At 44.7% G+C, this 18921-nt stretch overlaps 1 long non-coding RNA gene across 1 annotated transcript; it reads left to right on the forward strand.

Moving 5' to 3' along the window:
• Positions 1-860: 860 nt before the first annotated feature.
• On the forward strand, positions 861-17762 carry LOC126253060 (uncharacterized). Its single transcript, XR_007545891.1, has 2 exons — positions 861-1125; positions 17444-17762. It is a non-coding gene; the product is annotated as an uncharacterized LOC126253060 (long non-coding RNA).
• The last annotated feature ends 1159 nt before the right edge of the window (positions 17763-18921 follow it).

The raw sequence follows: 18921 nt of genomic DNA on the forward strand, positions 1-18921 counted from the left end.
AATTTTCATGACTCTGGTGCACGCAGAAAGCCTTCCGTACTGACAACCCTTATTGTCCTAAGATGGGAACGTGTGCACGGTCTGTACTGGAAATAACCCTTCCAGCATTGTTCACAGACTGAAAAACGCGCAATGGCCTCATTGAACAATTCATCACTGAAGGCTCAGTGCGCATTGCTGAACTGAAAGAGATTTAAGCATTACGTTGAACTCAATTATACGCGTGGCTGAATGTAGCGATATCTTCTCGTAAAATAAGAATAGAGAAAGTAGTTTCTTATGAAACAAACTCAAACTATTCAAGTCGGTTGTGCAAAACTTATTATAGCTGATGCTTTCAGTGCCCCTAGAAACAAACGCTTATATAACTTGTAAGTAACTTTCAAACGTAGTTTGCCTGTATATAACAGATTTTTACAACATGTAGAAGTTCACACCACACTTAGGACAGCAGCAGCTTGTTGGAGTACATTCCGCTATTCTTTTGATAAAGTACTAAAGTAGAACCAACATGCCTTGTCTGTAATTGTAATATTCTCCTCAATCTACCTCTCTGTATAGTTTTTTACTGCCAAAACAAAATTGTTCGCTAACCCTACAACGAAACCCAATCTCTCATCTTTGCGAAAATTTGAGGAGACAGACAATTGATGGTTTCTTCCGAAACAGAGTGTGTCAGTATGTAAGTAACGCAACTGTGGTGTAGTTGTGTAACTGTTTATGAATACAAACGAAATAAAATGAGAGGACAAAACATAACTCTGGTAGAAACACGATGCATGAATACGAGCGACACCCGCGCTTAATCTCGCAACGCGTCGGATACTTGCGCTTCAGATTGCGACAGTTGACACGCTTCATAGGAAGCGACCATCTGCAACCGCTTCCGACAGTCGAAGCCAGGCCGCACAGCTGTACACACCATGAGGGCACACGCGCTTTTGTTGCTGCTTCTTCTGGCAATTGCTGCATCATCTCCTGGCGTTCCCGTGGCCGCAGCAAGTTTGTAGCCGATAGAAGAACCAACACAGAAAGATGAGAATTTAGTTATACTTAGGCCGAGGTGCAGCGATGGCCAAGTTCTCGTCGGAAATAAGTGTCGTAATACGATGACTATAAAATTAGGTACGTAACTATCGTATTTAGTATACGCTTTGTGATATCGCATAACTGAAATGTGTATAATGTGTCACCATCAAGCGTAAGCAAAGCTGAGTCGTGGGCACTATTTGAAACTTATCTTTCCATGTATGGAGATGGTATTTGTTCTTTCGGACATGTCCGAAAGAACAGATACCAACTCCATATATAGTTAAGGCTAACCGGCCACTGATCTTCTTCTTCTGTGCGGATGCACATGCACACGCATTGCCCGAACTCTTACGGGACTCTGTAAGATTGTCTGCCGCGAGTAATGAGTGTAGTGGGCAGGGTCACTACGAATGCAGTGTGTGGACATTAAGTTGGGAATGTGGGTCTCACGGTGAGCGTGCAACGGATAAATCCCTGCAGTCGCACTCTCAGATGGATAGAGCGTCTGCCATGTAAGCAGGAGATCCTGGGTTCGAGTCCCGGTCGGGGCATACATTTTCAACTGTCCCCGTTGATATATATCAAGGCCTGTCGACAACTTAAGGTATTGATTTAATCATCATGTTATCTTTACATGTGTGATTACCAAATTTGTAGTATGAAGACTGTTCTACCCCAAAGAACAATCATTCAGCGAAGCACTGTTAGAATAAAGAGTGCGTTGTCAGTATGCTATTTCTTACATGTCATGGTTTAGGATGAAATAATCTGAATTTTTTAGCAGCTCTCAGACGGCACAGGTCCGCCGCGAAGCACTTTTTACTATTCTTGTATGAGAATAAATTTTTGGGGTCAGTTCTAGCCTCTGGTGAAACTGTACTGTCATGAGTTACACCACCAGAATTAGTTCAAGCGCATACGACAGCGTATATAATTTATATGCGAATATTTTGAAAAACAATGAAATGATTGGCATCAGAAAAGTTTATCTCTCATTGTTTATGTAGAAGCTTAAATGGTGGCATTCGTAGCATGGAATACATAAAATATATTAGAAAATTACGCTCCAGAATACATTTTGAGCGTACTCTATATCGACTGTGGCCTTTAAGACTAAAGTCTTACTAAGGAATTAGGGAAATTAAAAGTTTAGATTGCAGAAGGTACCGCTCATTGAATACAATAGATGGTGAAAGAGCAATTAGCACAAGACGATGGGTACCACCCACAGTGGACGATACCACAGAGGGACTACACAACTTACTTGTTCGAAACAGTTTACTATCTGTTAAACCAATAGTACGATGTAATTAACCCTAATTTATGTCTGCTGTAAGTGGAGAACAAATTCGGGGTATAAGGTTCATTTATGAGTCTTACTAGTTACGTCAATATTTTATACTAAAGACAGTAGCGGCTTGTAACCACACATCTGCAGTTTTCTCGCAAACCTCTAATGTATATGGGAACGTTTCTACGTCTATATCCACAGCCGTACTCTGCTAACCACTGTACATGCTATTGTACCAGTCATTAGGTCTCCTTCCCACTACATTTACATATTGACCATAGGAAGAGTGGTTGCTGAAATGCCTCTGTGCTACCCGAAATTAGTCTAATCTCGTCTTCGTGGTCAATTTGGGAAAGATACACAGAGGGTTGCAGTCTTTGCATAGATTTATCACCTTCGATTGGTTCTTCAAACAGTAAGTATGCCTTAGGATAGCAGACGTTTATTTTCAAACGTCTGTCAGTTAAATGTTTTCAGCTCCTCCGTGACGTCCTCTAACAGGGCACATTCGAACTGCCCTACTTTGTACACGTTCAATACACCCTGTTAGACCTATTTGGCACGGGTCCTACACAATTGAGGAACGTTGTAGAATGGATCGGCCGAGTGGTTTGTAAGTAATCTCCTTTGTCGACTGATTTGATTTACCTAGCATTCTGTCAATCAATCTGGCAGAATTTTAAATAAACATCGCGTGAAAGCAATCTTCCGGCCACCTACAAAGACTCGTGCTCTTCTGGGCTCAGCCAAGGATGATCTGGGATTACGGAAGTCTGGAATTTATAAAATACCTTGCGAGTGTGGGAAAGCCTACATTGGTCAAACCACACGCACAGTACACGACCGCTGCGTTGAACATGGGCGCCACACTCGCCTTTTACAGCCCAGTAAGTCGGCCATAGCCGAACATTGTATTTCCACAGCACATACTATGGATTATTCGGCCACGAAAATCTTGGCCCCATCGAGATCCTTCTGGGATTCAGTTGTGAAGGAATCCGTGGAAATACGTTTAGCGGAAAATCTCATTAATCGTGATGGTGGCTTTTTATTGAATAAGGCCTGGGACCCGTTGATTTCTTTAATTTCAACCAAAAGAAAACTTTTATGGCTTCTGACACGTCGAGCGACAAGTAATTTTAATATTGAAATTTTGCATTTTATTGTTTTGGAAACGTCTGCGTGCATGTTTTACTTTTTTCACGCATTCGATTGCGCTCCATAGATGCAGTAATATTGTAGAGGGCCTTGGAATCGACAGGTGGCGCGCATGCTACGTTAACTTGCGCATGCGCGCCTGCGGCACTTTTACGTATAAATAGAGCGACTTGCACTAGCAATCTCCAGTGTCAAACACTCGCCTGAAGATGGCTGTAAGGTTGTCAGCCGAAATATCGTGGAAAGAAGTCGATGAGATCCGGCTGCAACCCCGAAATCTTGTGGAAAGTTGATAGTAGTTGCGCAACATTTTTCATATATTATTTCATTATAGACAAGTGTGTAATTTGCGCAAAATCTGATGTTACTATTAATAGTGTCTGCAAAGTCATTATGCACATCGAGAACAACTAGGGATCCAACACACTTCCCTGTGGCAGCCCTGGAGTTAATTGCACATCTGCCGATAACTCTCCTTCCAAAATAACATGCTGTATCCTACGAAGAAATTTCGTCCGATACCCTATGCTTTCATACTTTCGATAATAAGCGTAGGTGTGGTACTGAGTCAAATGTTGCCTCAGAATTCAAGAAAAACCATATCAACCTGGCCACCTTGGTCCATGGCTTTCGCAAGAAAAGTGCGAGTTTGGTTTCACATGATCGATGTTTTCAGAATCCATGCTGGTTGGCATGCAGCAGCTCATTCTATTCGACATTTTTCATTACATTTGAGCTCTGAATATGTTCTAAGACTTTACGACAAATAGATATCAATAATATCGGACGGTAGAGCTGCGGATAACATTCTCTGCTTTTCTTCAAGACTGGTATAATCTCTGGTTTCTTCCAACCACTGGACATGGCTTCGGTTTTGAGGGATCTATGGTATATTATATTTAAATGAGTTTTTCTGTGATGGTACGTTTTCACTACTGACAGTTTTTGCTGTTATCTGTGATACTACTTTCACTTATTCAGTTCATCAAAACAAGTTTCCTTCTGCATTTGAATCCAAGTTCAAGTTTGCTAATCTTACATCCGATCTCTTACTTTCACTATCCACGTTGGACTTTACGAGCGCTACATTCCAAATCAGGTTTTTAGTTATGATTTAAATTGTGAAATATTATTAATTTCCTTGCTTATAACAGCGCGTTTATACGCTGATCGCATGACAAATTATGTAATTCCTCGAACTGTAACACTCTCGTTTTCGAAATGGCGGCCAAAGAAACCACGGCGGCTACATGTACGCAGTGGTTCTGCGGAAAGCAAATAAGTAATGTCTCTAAATGCAGGCATTCTATTTCTTTACAATCATCAGCGAATAATTCTCTAAGAGCTACGTTATTTTGAATGCGTTCGTTTACGTCTTTGTTGGTTACTGTAAGTTATTCTAAGAAAAGAGCCGACAGTACACGTGTAATTAGATCTGTTTATACACTAATATTGGCGAAGATTGCAAAATCTGTAAAGGATGACGCAAAAGTTCAGTTTTCATAGAGGGAATGTGTGCGTAGGCCAATAACTGATTTCTTTTGGAGGCTGCAAGTTCAGCCGGAAATAATCTGAGAAGTGCCTGTACGTGTCGATGTGTGTCGTCGTGCCTGTGGTCGTAGTACCACCAACAAAGATAGAGGAGTCTGAATGATCAGTCTGAGTGAAATCGGTTGGCTTACACCGACTCTGAGCTCTTACGGGAAACGCAGTGAAACGGTTATATAGTTGGGGATCGTATGCAACACTGAATGAGCCCCCGACCATACAGTGTAGGGCTGTCTGTAGAATATTGATATAACGATACATTTTCCAAAAAGTTCACCAATTTATCGATGTATCGAAATGGCAGTGTCGTGTGCCGATATTTTTATGTTACACTACAGGCCATTAAAATTGCCACACCAAGAAGAAATGCAGATGAAAAATGGGTATTCATTGGATAAATATATTACACTAGAACTGACATGTGATTAATCACGCAATTTGGGTGCATAGATCCTGAGAAATCAGTACCCAGAACAACCACCTCTGGCCGTAATAACGCCCTTAATACGCCTGGGCATGAGTCAAACAGAGCTTGGTTGGCGTGTACCGGTACAGCTGCCCATGCAACTTCAACACGATACCATAGTTCATCAACTGTAGTGACTGGCATATTGTGACGAGCCAGTTGCTTGGCCACATTTGACCAGACGTTTTCAGTTGGTGAGAGATCTGGAGAATGTGCCGGCCAGGGCAGCAGTCGAACATTTGCTGTATCGCGAAAGGCCCGTACAGGACCTGCAACAAGCAATCGTACATTATCGTGCTGAAATTTAGGGTTTCGCAGGGATCGAATGAAGGGTAGAGCCACGGGTCGTAACACATCTGAAATGTAACGTCCACTGTTCAAAGTGCCGTCAATGCGAACAAGAGGTGACCGAGACGTGTAAACAATGGCACCCCATACCTTCACGCCGGGTGATACTCCAGTATGGCGATGACGAATACACGCTTCAAAAATGGTTCAAATGGCTCTGAGCACTATGGGACTCAACTGCTGAGGTCATTAGTCCCCTAGAACTTAGAACTAGTTAAACCTAACTAACCTAAGGACATCACAAACATCCATGCCCGAGGCAGGATTCGAACCTGCGACCGTAGCGGTCTTGCGGTTCCAGACTGCAGCGCCTTTAACCGCACGGCCACTTCGGCCGGCTAAATACACGCTTCCAATGTGAGTTCACCGCCATGTCGCCAAACACGGATGCGACCATCATGATGCTGTAAACAAAATCTGGATTCATCCGAGAAAATGACGTTTTGCCATTCGTGGACCCAGGTTCGTCGTTGAGTACACCATCGCAGGCGTTCCTGTCTGTGATGCAGCGTCAAGGGTAACCCAGCCATGGTCTCCGAGCTGATAGTCCATGCTGCTGCAAACGTCATCGAACTGTTCGTTCAGATGGTTGTTGTTTGCAAACGTCCCCATCTGTTGACTCAGGGATCGAGACGTGGCTGCACGATCCGTTACAGCCATGCGGATAAGATGCCTGTCATCTCGACTGCTAGTGATACGAGGTCGTTGGGATCCAGCACGGCGTTCCATATTACCCTCCTGAACCCACCGATTCCATTTTCTGCTAACAGTAATTGGGTCTCACCCAACGCGAGCAGCAATGTCCCGGTACGATAAACCGCAATCGCGATAGGCTACAATCCGACCTTTATCAAAGTCGGAAACGTGATGGTACGCATTTCTCCTCCTTATTCTCCTCCTTACACGAGGCATCACAACAACGTTTCACCAGGCAACGCCGGTCAACTGCTGTTTGTGTATGAGAAATATCATATCAGCACGTTGTAGGTGTCAGCATCGGCGCCAACCTTGTGTGAATGCTGTGAAAAGCTAATCCATTGGATGTCACAGCATCTTCTTCCTGTCGGTTAAATTTCACGTCTGTAGCACGTCATCTTCGTGGTGTAGCAATTTTAATGGCCGGTAGTGTATATTTTTTCGCAATTTTCGGTAAGTATTTAAAATTGTAGTAGGACATAATTTTGTTTTCACTGTGGGAAGCCGTCTGACTACTTTTTGAGCTTTCATCGCATCGAGCCTTTCTCTTTGACTGTCTGAAGTAAGTATAACTGGCACAAGAGAAGTCCGATTGCACTGGGTTGGGGTGTGAACAGCATAACAAGATTTCTGATGAGAAGAAATAGCACACCAGTTGTGTTAAAAAAACAAATTTTAACGCACATAGTGTGCTACTTCATCGTATCAATATTGTTCAAAAACAGTTGCTGAAATTAATGAAAATAATATAGATGACGAAACAGGTCATTGCGTTGGGCGGAGACATGTGAGGGGAAATTATGACGAAATCGCCGCTCGGTACTACCAACAGAAACTGCAATGTTTAACCTCACCACATAATTTTGACACTACAAGTCATATGTCGCTGGCGTTTGCAGAAATGAAAAAACAGGGAAGTCGATATGAAGTGTTCCAGACAAATCCGGTATGTGACTAAACAGAAAAACGGACCCATCGGTTGCTTGCAAGTCTTGCTCTAAGGGGGATAAGCAGGCTGCTGGCTTGTCAATCTACAGAATATCTAATAAGTCAATATTTAAATATACAGCTGTAAAACCGGCAGTATATTTACAATGTGCAGCCAGTATTTTTATCGGCCGGTAAGTCGATATTTTTTCTATTGTTATATCGATACGTTTTCCGATATGTCTAGGGCCTATAATGATATTGTTTAAATATCGACATATCGGATTCCAGATATTGTTAAAAATATCAACAGCCGTAATACAGTGTGGCCACAGCAATCTAGTTTTCCTAACAGATCTGTGAGAAAGGCCAGTAGTCGCTAAGGTTATGGTTGGTACTAAGAGAAGTTATTCTAATCTGCTGATGCGTGAGACGTGTTCATAAATTGCATCACAGCAACAGATTCCGCTCTTTGGATGATTCGAAGTTTTGTAATACCTAAAATTCTCTAAATAAAACATTTGCTTAAGGTAAAACATGTCATTTTCTCCTACATAAGAGTTATGCTCACTCCATGAATAGAGAGAACATCCAGTTACTACTGAGTCCGGAGACACGAGATGTTGCTGCTTTGTTCATTGACTGTTTAACTGTTCATATCCGTTTAGCTTCGTTGTAGTATCAGTATAATTAATTACGTTAGTGATCACGACAGGAGGCTGTCTCTTCGAGCACGTTCCAACTAAGACAGCAGAGGTGTTCCTGTTTTTGCCCTAGCAGATTTACAGATTGCTACTCTTGTAACCAAACCAAGTCACATTCTGTAGAATAAAAGGCGCACGCAAGTCAAACTATGGGACGAGACTAACATAAAAATTACAGCGATAACAGATTATTTGAGTGACGATTCGGTTGCACCGTTCCAGGGTCTCCTTGATTAGTTCTTATTTTGTGATTCTTGCCAACACACTTTTGAAAGAATAGCGTGGCGATAATCTTTGTCCTGAAGTACCGAAATCATACTGACGCTGTGTGAATAATTATTTATTGGTAGTAGCAATAAGCATCAACATAAATTTCAACAACTCAAAAAACGGACAGAAAGTAAGACATTGATAAAATACATTGCAAAAAGAGTTGTGTTAGGACACATTACTTGTTTTTCAACTGCCAGGTTTCGTAGTGTATTCTCTGTTCAAATTGTTTTACTTCTAGTTGACAGTGTGTATGAAGGTCACAGTATTTCACGTATAGTTTATTCACAGTGTCCTGAGCGAAGGCTCTCTGGTTCTGGATGAGGTTGTAAGGGGTCTGTAGGCCCTTACTATAAATTTGCACTCGGTACAGGTCGATAGGGCGAACAATCGATTGTGTCGTGTTGCGAGAGCGAGTGTGGAGTTGAGCGAGTGCCATGTTGCGGGTAGAGCGTGTGTGGAGGCTAGTTGTTGTAATGCAAGGCTTTAACGGAGAAGGGAGTCGCCATCGCCGTGGTTAGACCCCTTTTGAACTAGAAATAATACCGGGAAAGTGAAGAAGTATCATTACGGAAGTGGTCAGTGACATTTCTAGTGCCGATATTTTGGTTTCGCGTCTACCGCGCCGGCATCACCTTGGATTGCAGTGTTGCATTCCAGTGTTGGATGCAGTGATGGATTAGCGTGTGATGATAATGGAAAATGAAGAAGCCTGTGCTGAGATTAGCCGTAATTAGATATGTATGACGAAGGCAGTGGCTGTCTCCTCCTTTTTATGTTTTTGAGACGAATATAGGTTCGTAATTAGTGAAACTGTGTTGGTGTTTTTCTTGTTACCAGACATTTCTTTATTACAGTATTGAGAAGGGCGAACTGGAAAGTAACAACTTCCGTAGCAGTCAATTCCGATTGCCAGCCCCATTAGGTACACGGTCACATTAATAATAATTATTGGGCTGCTATCCGATCAGATCAGGTCGGGATAAATAAACGGAGGTGTTACAGGGTGAAGCTGGTAGACGTCAGTCGACTACTACCCACGAGAATTTCTGGCCACTGGCAGCATTGGCGTTCTGACAGTACAGTCAGTACATGCGTGTACCCTAGCCGTCACAAAGTAACTGAACGGCCGTCACATGCAAAACCAGTAAGCACATTACAGTGTAATGCCAGAAGTGTGAGGACAGCACAACATTTTAGCCCCGCGCCACCACTTCCCCCCCCCCCCCCCCCCCCCGGCTGTCTGTGTGTCGGTTTCAGTGAACTGTAAAATTACTACTGGTTCACCAAAGGTATTTTAATCACAATTAATACACAAAATGTAAAGTGGAAGTAGGTGCCAAGGAATAACTGGTGAAATTACACACAATTTTCAGTAACACAATTTATTCAAATTTGGTGCAAGACTTTACGATATTTAAAAAAAAAAAACCAACAATCATTTAAGGAATAAGTCACAATTTACGATAGGAAAGGACTTATAAATTAATAAATTATTATAAAAAATTTCACGCCAGTAACAGGCAAGTACAGGCAAGCAATTTAACGTATACAACGCGACGCTGTATAATATTTCAAGCTCAGCTAAATTACAGGTGAATTTCACTCCATTAATAAATGAATACAATTTGAATATATAGCTTCACTTTTGGGCAGACAATTTTCCCATTTGGTTACAAAAGCCGTAGCTACGGCCGCCCACAACAGCCTCACTCAGGCTCATTAAATAGCGCAGAACCTAACTTGTCTGCAACATATAAAGACAATCATGTCTACAAAAGTTCTCAAAATAGAAAAACCAAAACTCATGAATCATGCACACGAAATGGGGGGGGGGGGGACTGTTGTGTCGATTCCCTAAGGTCTCGACACAATGAGTGGCTAGGTGCACGCGAAACTAACGCAGACGGGCGTAAATTCTGAAACAGGAGACTGGATGAAAAACTATAAAGAAAAGAAGAGAGATTTTAATATACTTAACTTTAATGTAGTCTTGTTCTTGTTGAAATACATCTCTTGCATAGTAGTAAGCAATTAGCAATGATACACATGGCGCCTTGCTAGATAGTAGCTATGGAATAAGCTGAAGGCTATTCTATCAGTCTCTCGGCAATTGAGAGGAATACTAGGTAGGTCTAGTCGCAAGCTATGTCGTCCGTACAACTGGGGCGAGGTCAAGTCCGTGTCTTGTGACCTGCCCTGTGGTGGCGCTACGTTTGCGAATACACAGTGGCGACACGCGGGTCCGACATGTACTACAGGACCGCGGCCGATTTAAGTTACCACCTAGCAAGTGTGGTGTCTAGCGGTGACACCACATTCCTCCCCCGCAAATCGGCGAACGGTCGTGAGATAAGGCTTCCGCCCGCCGTGGGGAGGACCCCATGTTGACGTATGCGATGAGGTGGGGAGCCTAACAACAGGCGAGGCTGTGCCACCCGCACCCGGCCATTCGGTCCGAGGGGAGCTAGGAAACGCCTGCAAACCTAGTCCAGGGTGCACGTCAACATGAGGTGTTTGCGCACGGAATGATATAAGAGGAGCCGCGGGGTCGACCTCCATGTGGTCGGAGCACCCGACGGGCGAAGACGACATCTGGTCCGGAGCGGGCAAGAGGTCCATGGCGGAGGACGGCTGGTCACGGGAAGCAAGCGGCGGCGCGTGACCCAGGGAGGCGCGAGGCGGCTGCAGCGAAGCGTCCGCTGCTGGCGGCGCCGGCGGCGGCTGCGGCGGCTCGACGCCATGAGGCAAAATGGAAGGCATCGTCGGTAACACCTGGGGATGAGGCGAGCCAGTAGATGGGTCCCCAGGGCGCTGACCCGACGGCTCCGTCGCTGAAAGCAGACGGGGAGCGGCAGAACCCAGGCGACGACAGAGGCGCAGCTGATTGAGATGCCGACGCACCTCACCAGAGGCCCCCAAAACCAAATACATCGCGCGGCCGAGGCAGCGAAGAATGCGCCCTGCGAGCCAACGCTGTGAACCGCGATAGTTGCGATAATAGACAACGTCGCCAGGAGCAAAAGCAGGAGTCTGCCGCTGCACAGGAACCTGATGTGGCGGATGCAACAAAGACATCAGAGTTCGATGAGGACGACCATGGAGCAATTCAGCCGGCGAGCGACCATCGCGAGGCTGAGAGCGATATGAGGACAAAAAGAGCAACAAAGCGTCCTCCCGAGAATGCGACTCTTTCAACTTCAACATCTGGGACTTGAAAGTCCGGACCAATCGTTCAGCGGCACCGTTCGACTGAGGCGAAAACGGCGCGGATGTCAGATGTTGAATACCATTGGCCTGGCAGAATGACTGAAATTCCGCGGACAGGAATTGTGGGCCATTGTCGGAAACAATAGTCTGCGGAAGACCGTCAATGCAAAAGATAGCAGACAAGGCTTGGATTGTGGCAGAAGACGTCGTGGAAGACATCCGGACAACAAAAGGAAAATTACTGAAAGCATCGACCACAACCAACCATCGAGCATTCCAGAATGGACCAGCAAAATCGATGTGCAAGCGTTGCCAAGGGGAAGTGGCTTTCGGCCATGCAAAGAATTTCCGCGGCGGTGCGGATTGTTGTTCGGCACACGCCACGCAAGAGGAGCACATATTCGTAATCGCAGCATCGATTCCGAACCAAGTACAGTGCTGACGAGCAAGCTGTTTCGTTCGCACTATACCCCAATGTCCTTGGTGAAGAAGCTTTAAGACAGAGGACTGTAACGAACGTGGGACCACGACTCGGGATTGATCATTATCGGAACGCAACAACAAAACACCACGTCGGACAAAAAGTCTCTCCTGGTGGGCAAAAAATCGGCGAACCAAAGGATCCTCGATCCGTGACGTTGACAAGGGCCATTGCGTAGCAACAAAACGCAAAACGGGAGCAAGGACAGGGTCAGCAGCTGTGGCAGTAGCTACACGACGAAAATCAATCGGAAACGATGCGACCACGTCATCGGTTTCCGAATCAATGAACATGCAAGCAAGTTCGGAAGAATCGAATGCTTTATCCTCAGCAACAGGCAAACGGGACAACGCATCAGCGTTGCCGTGCTTAGCAGTGGACCGATACAAGATATCGTAGCGGTACTGCGAGAGAAAAAGTGACCAGCGAATGAATTTCTGCGCTGTACGTGGAGGTACAGGCTTGTTCGGATGAAAAAGTGATGTCAAAGGTTTGTGGTCCGTGATGATTGTAAAGTGACGACCATACAAGAAATCGTGAAACTTTGTTACACCAAACACAAGAGCCAAAGCTTCCTTCTCTATTTGGGAATAATTCCTTTGCGCAGATGAGAGCAATTTTGACGCAAAGGCAATAGGGCGATCATGCGAACCATCTTTGTGCGCAAGCACAGCACCGATCCCGAAATCCGAGGCATCTACCATCAACAAAAGGGGTTTTCGGGGATCGAATGGCGTAAGGCAAGTATTTGAAAGTAACGCCGATTTCAACTGGCGAAAGGCGCGTTCGCATTCCGTCGTCCAGACGAACGGAACACCTTTACGGCGTAAGCGATGAAGCGGAGCTGAAATGGAAGACGCATTGCGCACAAACCTATGATAATAATGTACCTTACCCAGCACACTCTGTAGCTGTTGTAAGTTCTGCGGTGACGGCAAGTCCTGAATGGCACGAAGGTGCTCTGGACTCGGATGTATTCCTTGGGCATTTATGACATGCCCCAGGTACGGTAAGTCACGAGCAAAAAACACACATTTGTCCTTCCTCAAGCGAAGACCATTCTGACGCAAGACCTGAAATAAGGTTCGGAGATTCTGCAAATGTTCGGCGTCCGTCTTTCCTGAGATCACAATATCGTCCAGATAGTTCGCAGCAGTAGGGACCGACGCACAAATAGTTTGTAAATATTGCTGAAATAAAGCAGGGGCGGATGCACACCCGAATGGCAGTCTTTTGAAGCGATACAAGCCAAGATGCGTGTTAACCACTAAGACGCGCTGGGATTCTTCGTCCACAGGTATTTGCAAGTACGCATCTGCTAGGTCCAATTTTGAAAAATATTTTCCCGGGCACAGTTTGTCAAAAAGATCTTCCGGGCGGGGCAAAGGAAAAGTAGCAGTCACAAGTTGTGGATTCACAGTTGCCTTGAAGTCCACGCAAAGTCTCAGTTTTCCGGAAGGTTTTGGCAAAATTACTAAGGGTGAGGCCCAGAGAGAAGCCTGCACTCGTTCAATGACACCTTGAGATTCGAATTCGGCCAATGTTTTTGCGACCTCATCACGCAATGCGTGGGGAACATTGCGCGCTCTGAAAAATTTCGGTTGCGCGTTGTCTTGCAGTTCCAAATGCGCTTCATAGTTCTTAGCGCAACCAAGGCCCGGTGCAAAAATGTCTGCAAATTCTTCACAAAGACTAGAAACACTGGCGGAAGGCACAGTCTGATTCACTGATAGGACCTGATTCACTATAGACAAATTAAACAATTGAAACAAATCTAAACCAAACAAGTTCACTGCACTAGAGGAACGAAGAACATAAAATGACACAAGTTTTGTCTGTCCCTTGTATGTGGCAAGAAGGCTGCACTGTCCTAACACAGGTATGTGCTGTCCTGAGTAACTAGTTAACGTAACATTTGCGGCACGCAATGGCGGTTTGCCCAGTTGTTTGTACGTGTCGTGATTGAGCAATGAAACAGCAGCCCCGGTATCGAGCTGGAATGGGATCACTTTTCCTGCAAAGTCGAAGTCCACAAAAAGTTTATTGTCTTGTTGACGACAAGAGCGACTGTCTCGTGCAATTTGAACGGAGACAGGTACAGAAGCACTTGCAACTTTACGGGATTTCCGGCGACGTCGACGCACACTTTGGGTGGGACGAACACAGTCACTGTGAGCTAAAGTGTCACTGGACGGGTGGGAATGTACTACATGAATGTCCATGGGCGAAGGTCCACGAGCCTGATTGTCCTGGGTTCGATTCCGGCGCGAAGCAAAAGGCCTGGAATTTGTGTGATTGTCTGATCTTAACTTTTTCTGGCAAACACTTTGTACATGTCCTTTCTTGTGACAGTAAAAGCAAATAGCTTGGCGTGACGGGCAAGTTTCACGCGAATGTCTAGTAGCACACCGCGGGCAAGATTTCACTGCATTTGCTTGCTTACGCGGCGCACGTGGTTGCAAGCTAGGCGGCCGCAGCGAAGTCGGGCGCGAGGGCCGCTTAGCGTCCCGTGCAGCGGGCCGGGCGGGCCGATTAATGTGACACACTGCTGGCGAAGGTTCAAATGATGCCTGAGCAAAGTCAAGTGTGTCTTGCCTGTCCAATATGTCTATCACTTGTTGCAGGGAGGGATTAACTAGTTTCAAAATCTGTTCCCTTATGCGAACATCAGAAACGTTCTGTGCAATCGCATCACGCACCATAGTATCTGAATATGGGAGGCCACATTCACAGGCAAACGCGCAGTCTCTAGTAAGGCCTTGCAAAGTTGCTACCCACTCCCTGTTAGTCTGACCGGCCGTACGTTTTGTACGAAAAAACGTATACCGTTTTGCAACAACATTTACTGTTTCTTTGAAATAGGCATCTAAAGCCGACAAAATTTCCTCGTAGGACAGAGTTGCTACGTCGCATCGGGGAAACAATTTCACTATCACACGGTAGGTAGACACACCGACACAAGAAAGCAAAAACGGCTGCCGCTCTTTACCTTGAATTCCATAAGCTGTGAGGTGGAACCGGAACTGATCGGCCCACTCAGTCCAGCTCTCGTTATGGGCCTCAAAGGGCCTAAATGGCGGTGCGACAGCGTTGTGTGGCTGCGGTAGCGAAGAAGCGGCTGCCGCCGCATCGGTTTGCAGCGCACGTTGACCCTGGACGAGCTGTCCAAGGGCTTCCAATAACGCCTGCGTCTGCTGATTCTGCAAGCGAAAAAATTCGGACAGTACATCTGGAGAATGCGGCGAAGCCATGACACAAGCAAATTAGAGCAAGTATAACACAAAGACTGCAACGTGGGCGCGGCATCCCATCCTCGTCGCCAAAATATTGTTGTGTCGATTCCCTAAGGTCTCGACACAATGAGTGGCTAGGTGCACGCGAAACTAACGCAGACGGGCGTAAATTCTGAAACAGGAGACTGGATGAAAAACTATAAAGAAAAGAAGAGAGATTTTAATATACTTAACTTTAATGTAGTCTTGTTCTTGTTGAAATACATCTCTTGCATAGTAGTAAGCAATTAGCAATGATACACATGGCGCCTTGCTAGATAGTAGCTATGGAATAAGCTGAAGGCTATTCTATCAGTCTCTCGGCAATTGAGAGGAATACTAGGTAGGTCTAGTCGCAAGCTATGTCGTCCGTACAACTGGGGCGAGGTCAAGTCCGTGTCTTGTGACCTGCCCTGTGGTGGCGCTACGTTTGCGAATACACAGTGGCGACACGCGGGTCCGACATGTACTACAGGACCGCGGCCGATTTAAGTTACCACCTAGCAAGTGTGGTGTCTAGCGGTGACACCACAGGGACACACTCACAGTTAATAACATTAACAATTCCAAAATATATAAAAAAACAAATTTTACAAATTCCTGCCAGTTGACTCACGGCAAACACACACGCTCGCAAGGTAGGACTTGCGAACTTTTACAACATTCACGTTTCAAGGCAACAATTTCTACCCATAATAAAATGGCAAACTTTTGCATGGCAAGAAAACACACTAATTACCAACTAACTGTACAAAAAACATAAGCTCGTTGAGTAAAAGGTTAAAAAGTATTGAATTGGAAAAACACACAACAGTTTTTGCTGACTAAAAACGATATAATAAATCCACTATGGCGAATATTAACAACCTTGCTTGATTATAACTAAATATACATAAACACAAATTTACGTAAGTTACAGCTTCCAGATGAGCAGGAATTCGTTATGCAATTGACTAGTTCTTACCACGAGGCGAAAGGAATTTTTCTTCTTTCTTAGAGTACCTTTTACACGTGAGTCTAGTAATACTAGGTATGGCAGGTGAGAGAATGGATCAGGTCTTAGTGCCTTGCATTTTAAAGAGTACAGTCATTGGTGCCTTAGACTTTCACAGACATGGCGGAGACTAACAGTCGAATAACCCGTAGGTACGCTGGGAGGGGAAAGAAGCAATCCGAACCACAGATTTACTGTGACACCTCCCCTTTCGTCCTCAAAAGGGGACAAACGGACCACCCTTTCTAATATTATCACCTTCCCGCGGGTGGGCAGAAGAGAATGAGTGGCGGGAAACCTCCAGAATATACGGCTTGTATAATTAACAAGAATAAGTAAACTGAATTCAACTAAACTTCATAAAATCTGTTTACAATCAATACTCAAACTTCTGGTGCATTACGATTCCCAGGACTGAACCAACGCAGCACCTCCAAATGCTCTGCCGAGCTGCCCGCTGCCAGGCGTTTCAAAGGACCCAAGAAGGGGCGCCGATTTTCAGAACCTCCTCGTCGGTCTACTGCATACGGCCGAACTCGCGGACCCACGCTCAGGAAGATTCCTTTCGCGACGAGCAGTTAACGCCCCATACCACGGAGCCGCTGCTCGCGTCGTTTACGCTGATGCCGCGGTCTGCGTGCTGTCCCTCTAGCACCGGCAGAGAAGTCGGTTTTTGACGCCCCGAATGCCAACTCTCCAACGAGAGCCCATACAGCCACTTCTTAAACCCACGCGAACAGCCCATTTTACCCCTCTCCCGCTAGAGGGAGACACCGAAGCCTTCATTTGCGACAACGGCGCCAGCGCCAGAAAACGGTGGGTGACTGCTTCACGCTACGCGCTGCGACGTGCTTTTCGAAGGTAACTTTACTACGGCTCATTCAGCTGTTAGAGCTTGCTTGTTCGGCTCCCCGCAACCAGCTGAAAACTCAGACAAGAGATTGTCAATGAACTATACTTGTGGACGCTGTATGAATATTGCATGCATCCTGAATTGCGATGTTAAAAAGATGCACCATACAAATATATGTATCCTTGTTTTACAGAACAGCGATCGACCAAGGAGCTACAAGAACCAGGCGATGACAAATGGTCTCTTAATCAAAAATTTTCGGAAGACCGTGTACAATAACTACCTTGGAGTTTACCGGCATGTGCGAGAATCTCCTGCATCTCTATCAATAATCTGCCCAGTTCCTGTCATGTGCTGGAATGTACCTGAAATTATTTACGTTCTGAAACGCCTGGGATTAGATATGACGTTTCATTACTCTTTCTATGTATGCCCATAAAAATGTCTATTATTTATGCCTGTAATTAAATAAATATACTCGAACACACAATAAATCTTCACTTAAACATTAATTATGATTGAAAGATATTTCAGGAACAGAAATGAATTGGATTTTGGTAGTAAAATTATGGCAGTCAATGAATAGGGCAAAGAGCTTCGCACTACATTATCGAGTTGACTGGACAAGAATCAATCATCAACCGTTCTGCATTGAGTGCAGCTAACTGAACTTTATGGGATTATATTCAAAAGGGGACATTTCGCTGTCAGTCTTTAAGACTCTACATGACACTGATCACAGTGACAAATTAAAACAGATATGAAGTGCGCAAAAATGTGTGCAAAATGCACGGGCAGCAATGGTCATCAATGAATTTCAAATAGTGAAAAGCTAAGTAAAACCTCAAAATTTGGAGAATTCTTGATAATTTAAAATGGACACTTATATAATACAGGCATCGTGATCCGTGATAAGTGCTTTTGTCATTTTCAACGCACCGATTACAGCTACTGACCAGTGTGTTTTGTATCTTGCCAAGACACATCAGACTGGTAGCAAGTTACCCAGAAATAAATAGTAATCACATATATTAGTTTTGGCGTTCCTAGAGAAGCAACTAAACTCAGAAACTTCAGTCTATCTTTGTTGAAGCAGTTTTTCCTGAAGTGTGTTTTGCGGAACTGAGAATGACAATGTACTAAACTGTTATTCCAGGTAAGTAACGGATTGACAAATGCCGGCCTCACTATAACATATGAAGGGGTATTGTGCATTGAAAGTCGTTGTCTATGTGGTATGAAGGCGAAATTAATTGCCGTAATGGTGTGCAACATATAGAGTAACTTAGAGTAACTCTAATGATGATAAAGATCAAATGACAATCCGTTACATACACTAAAGCTCACGAAAAGTGCATGTCTCGATTGGAAGCATGAAATACTTATGAACTGGTAAACTATAAAGCAAAGAATGTATACAAGAGGTACACAGCTAGTAATACAAGTTACGTAGTCAGAGACATGCCTACAGATTTGCCTCAGTGGTAACACCAGTTCCCATCAGATAACTGAAGTTAAGAGTGTCTGTCTTGGTTAACTCTTAGAGAGGTCACCGTCCAGGCATGCCGAGTGCCGTTGGTAAGTGGGACACACTAAGAGCTTGCGAGGCTAATTGAGGAACTACTTGATTGAGACATAGCGGCACCAATCATGAAAACTGACAATAGCCAG

Source organism: Schistocerca nitens, chromosome 4 (assembly GCF_023898315.1).
Source record: "Schistocerca nitens isolate TAMUIC-IGC-003100 chromosome 4, iqSchNite1.1, whole genome shotgun sequence".
NCBI classification, from domain to species: Eukaryota; Metazoa; Arthropoda; class Insecta; order Orthoptera; family Acrididae; genus Schistocerca; species Schistocerca nitens.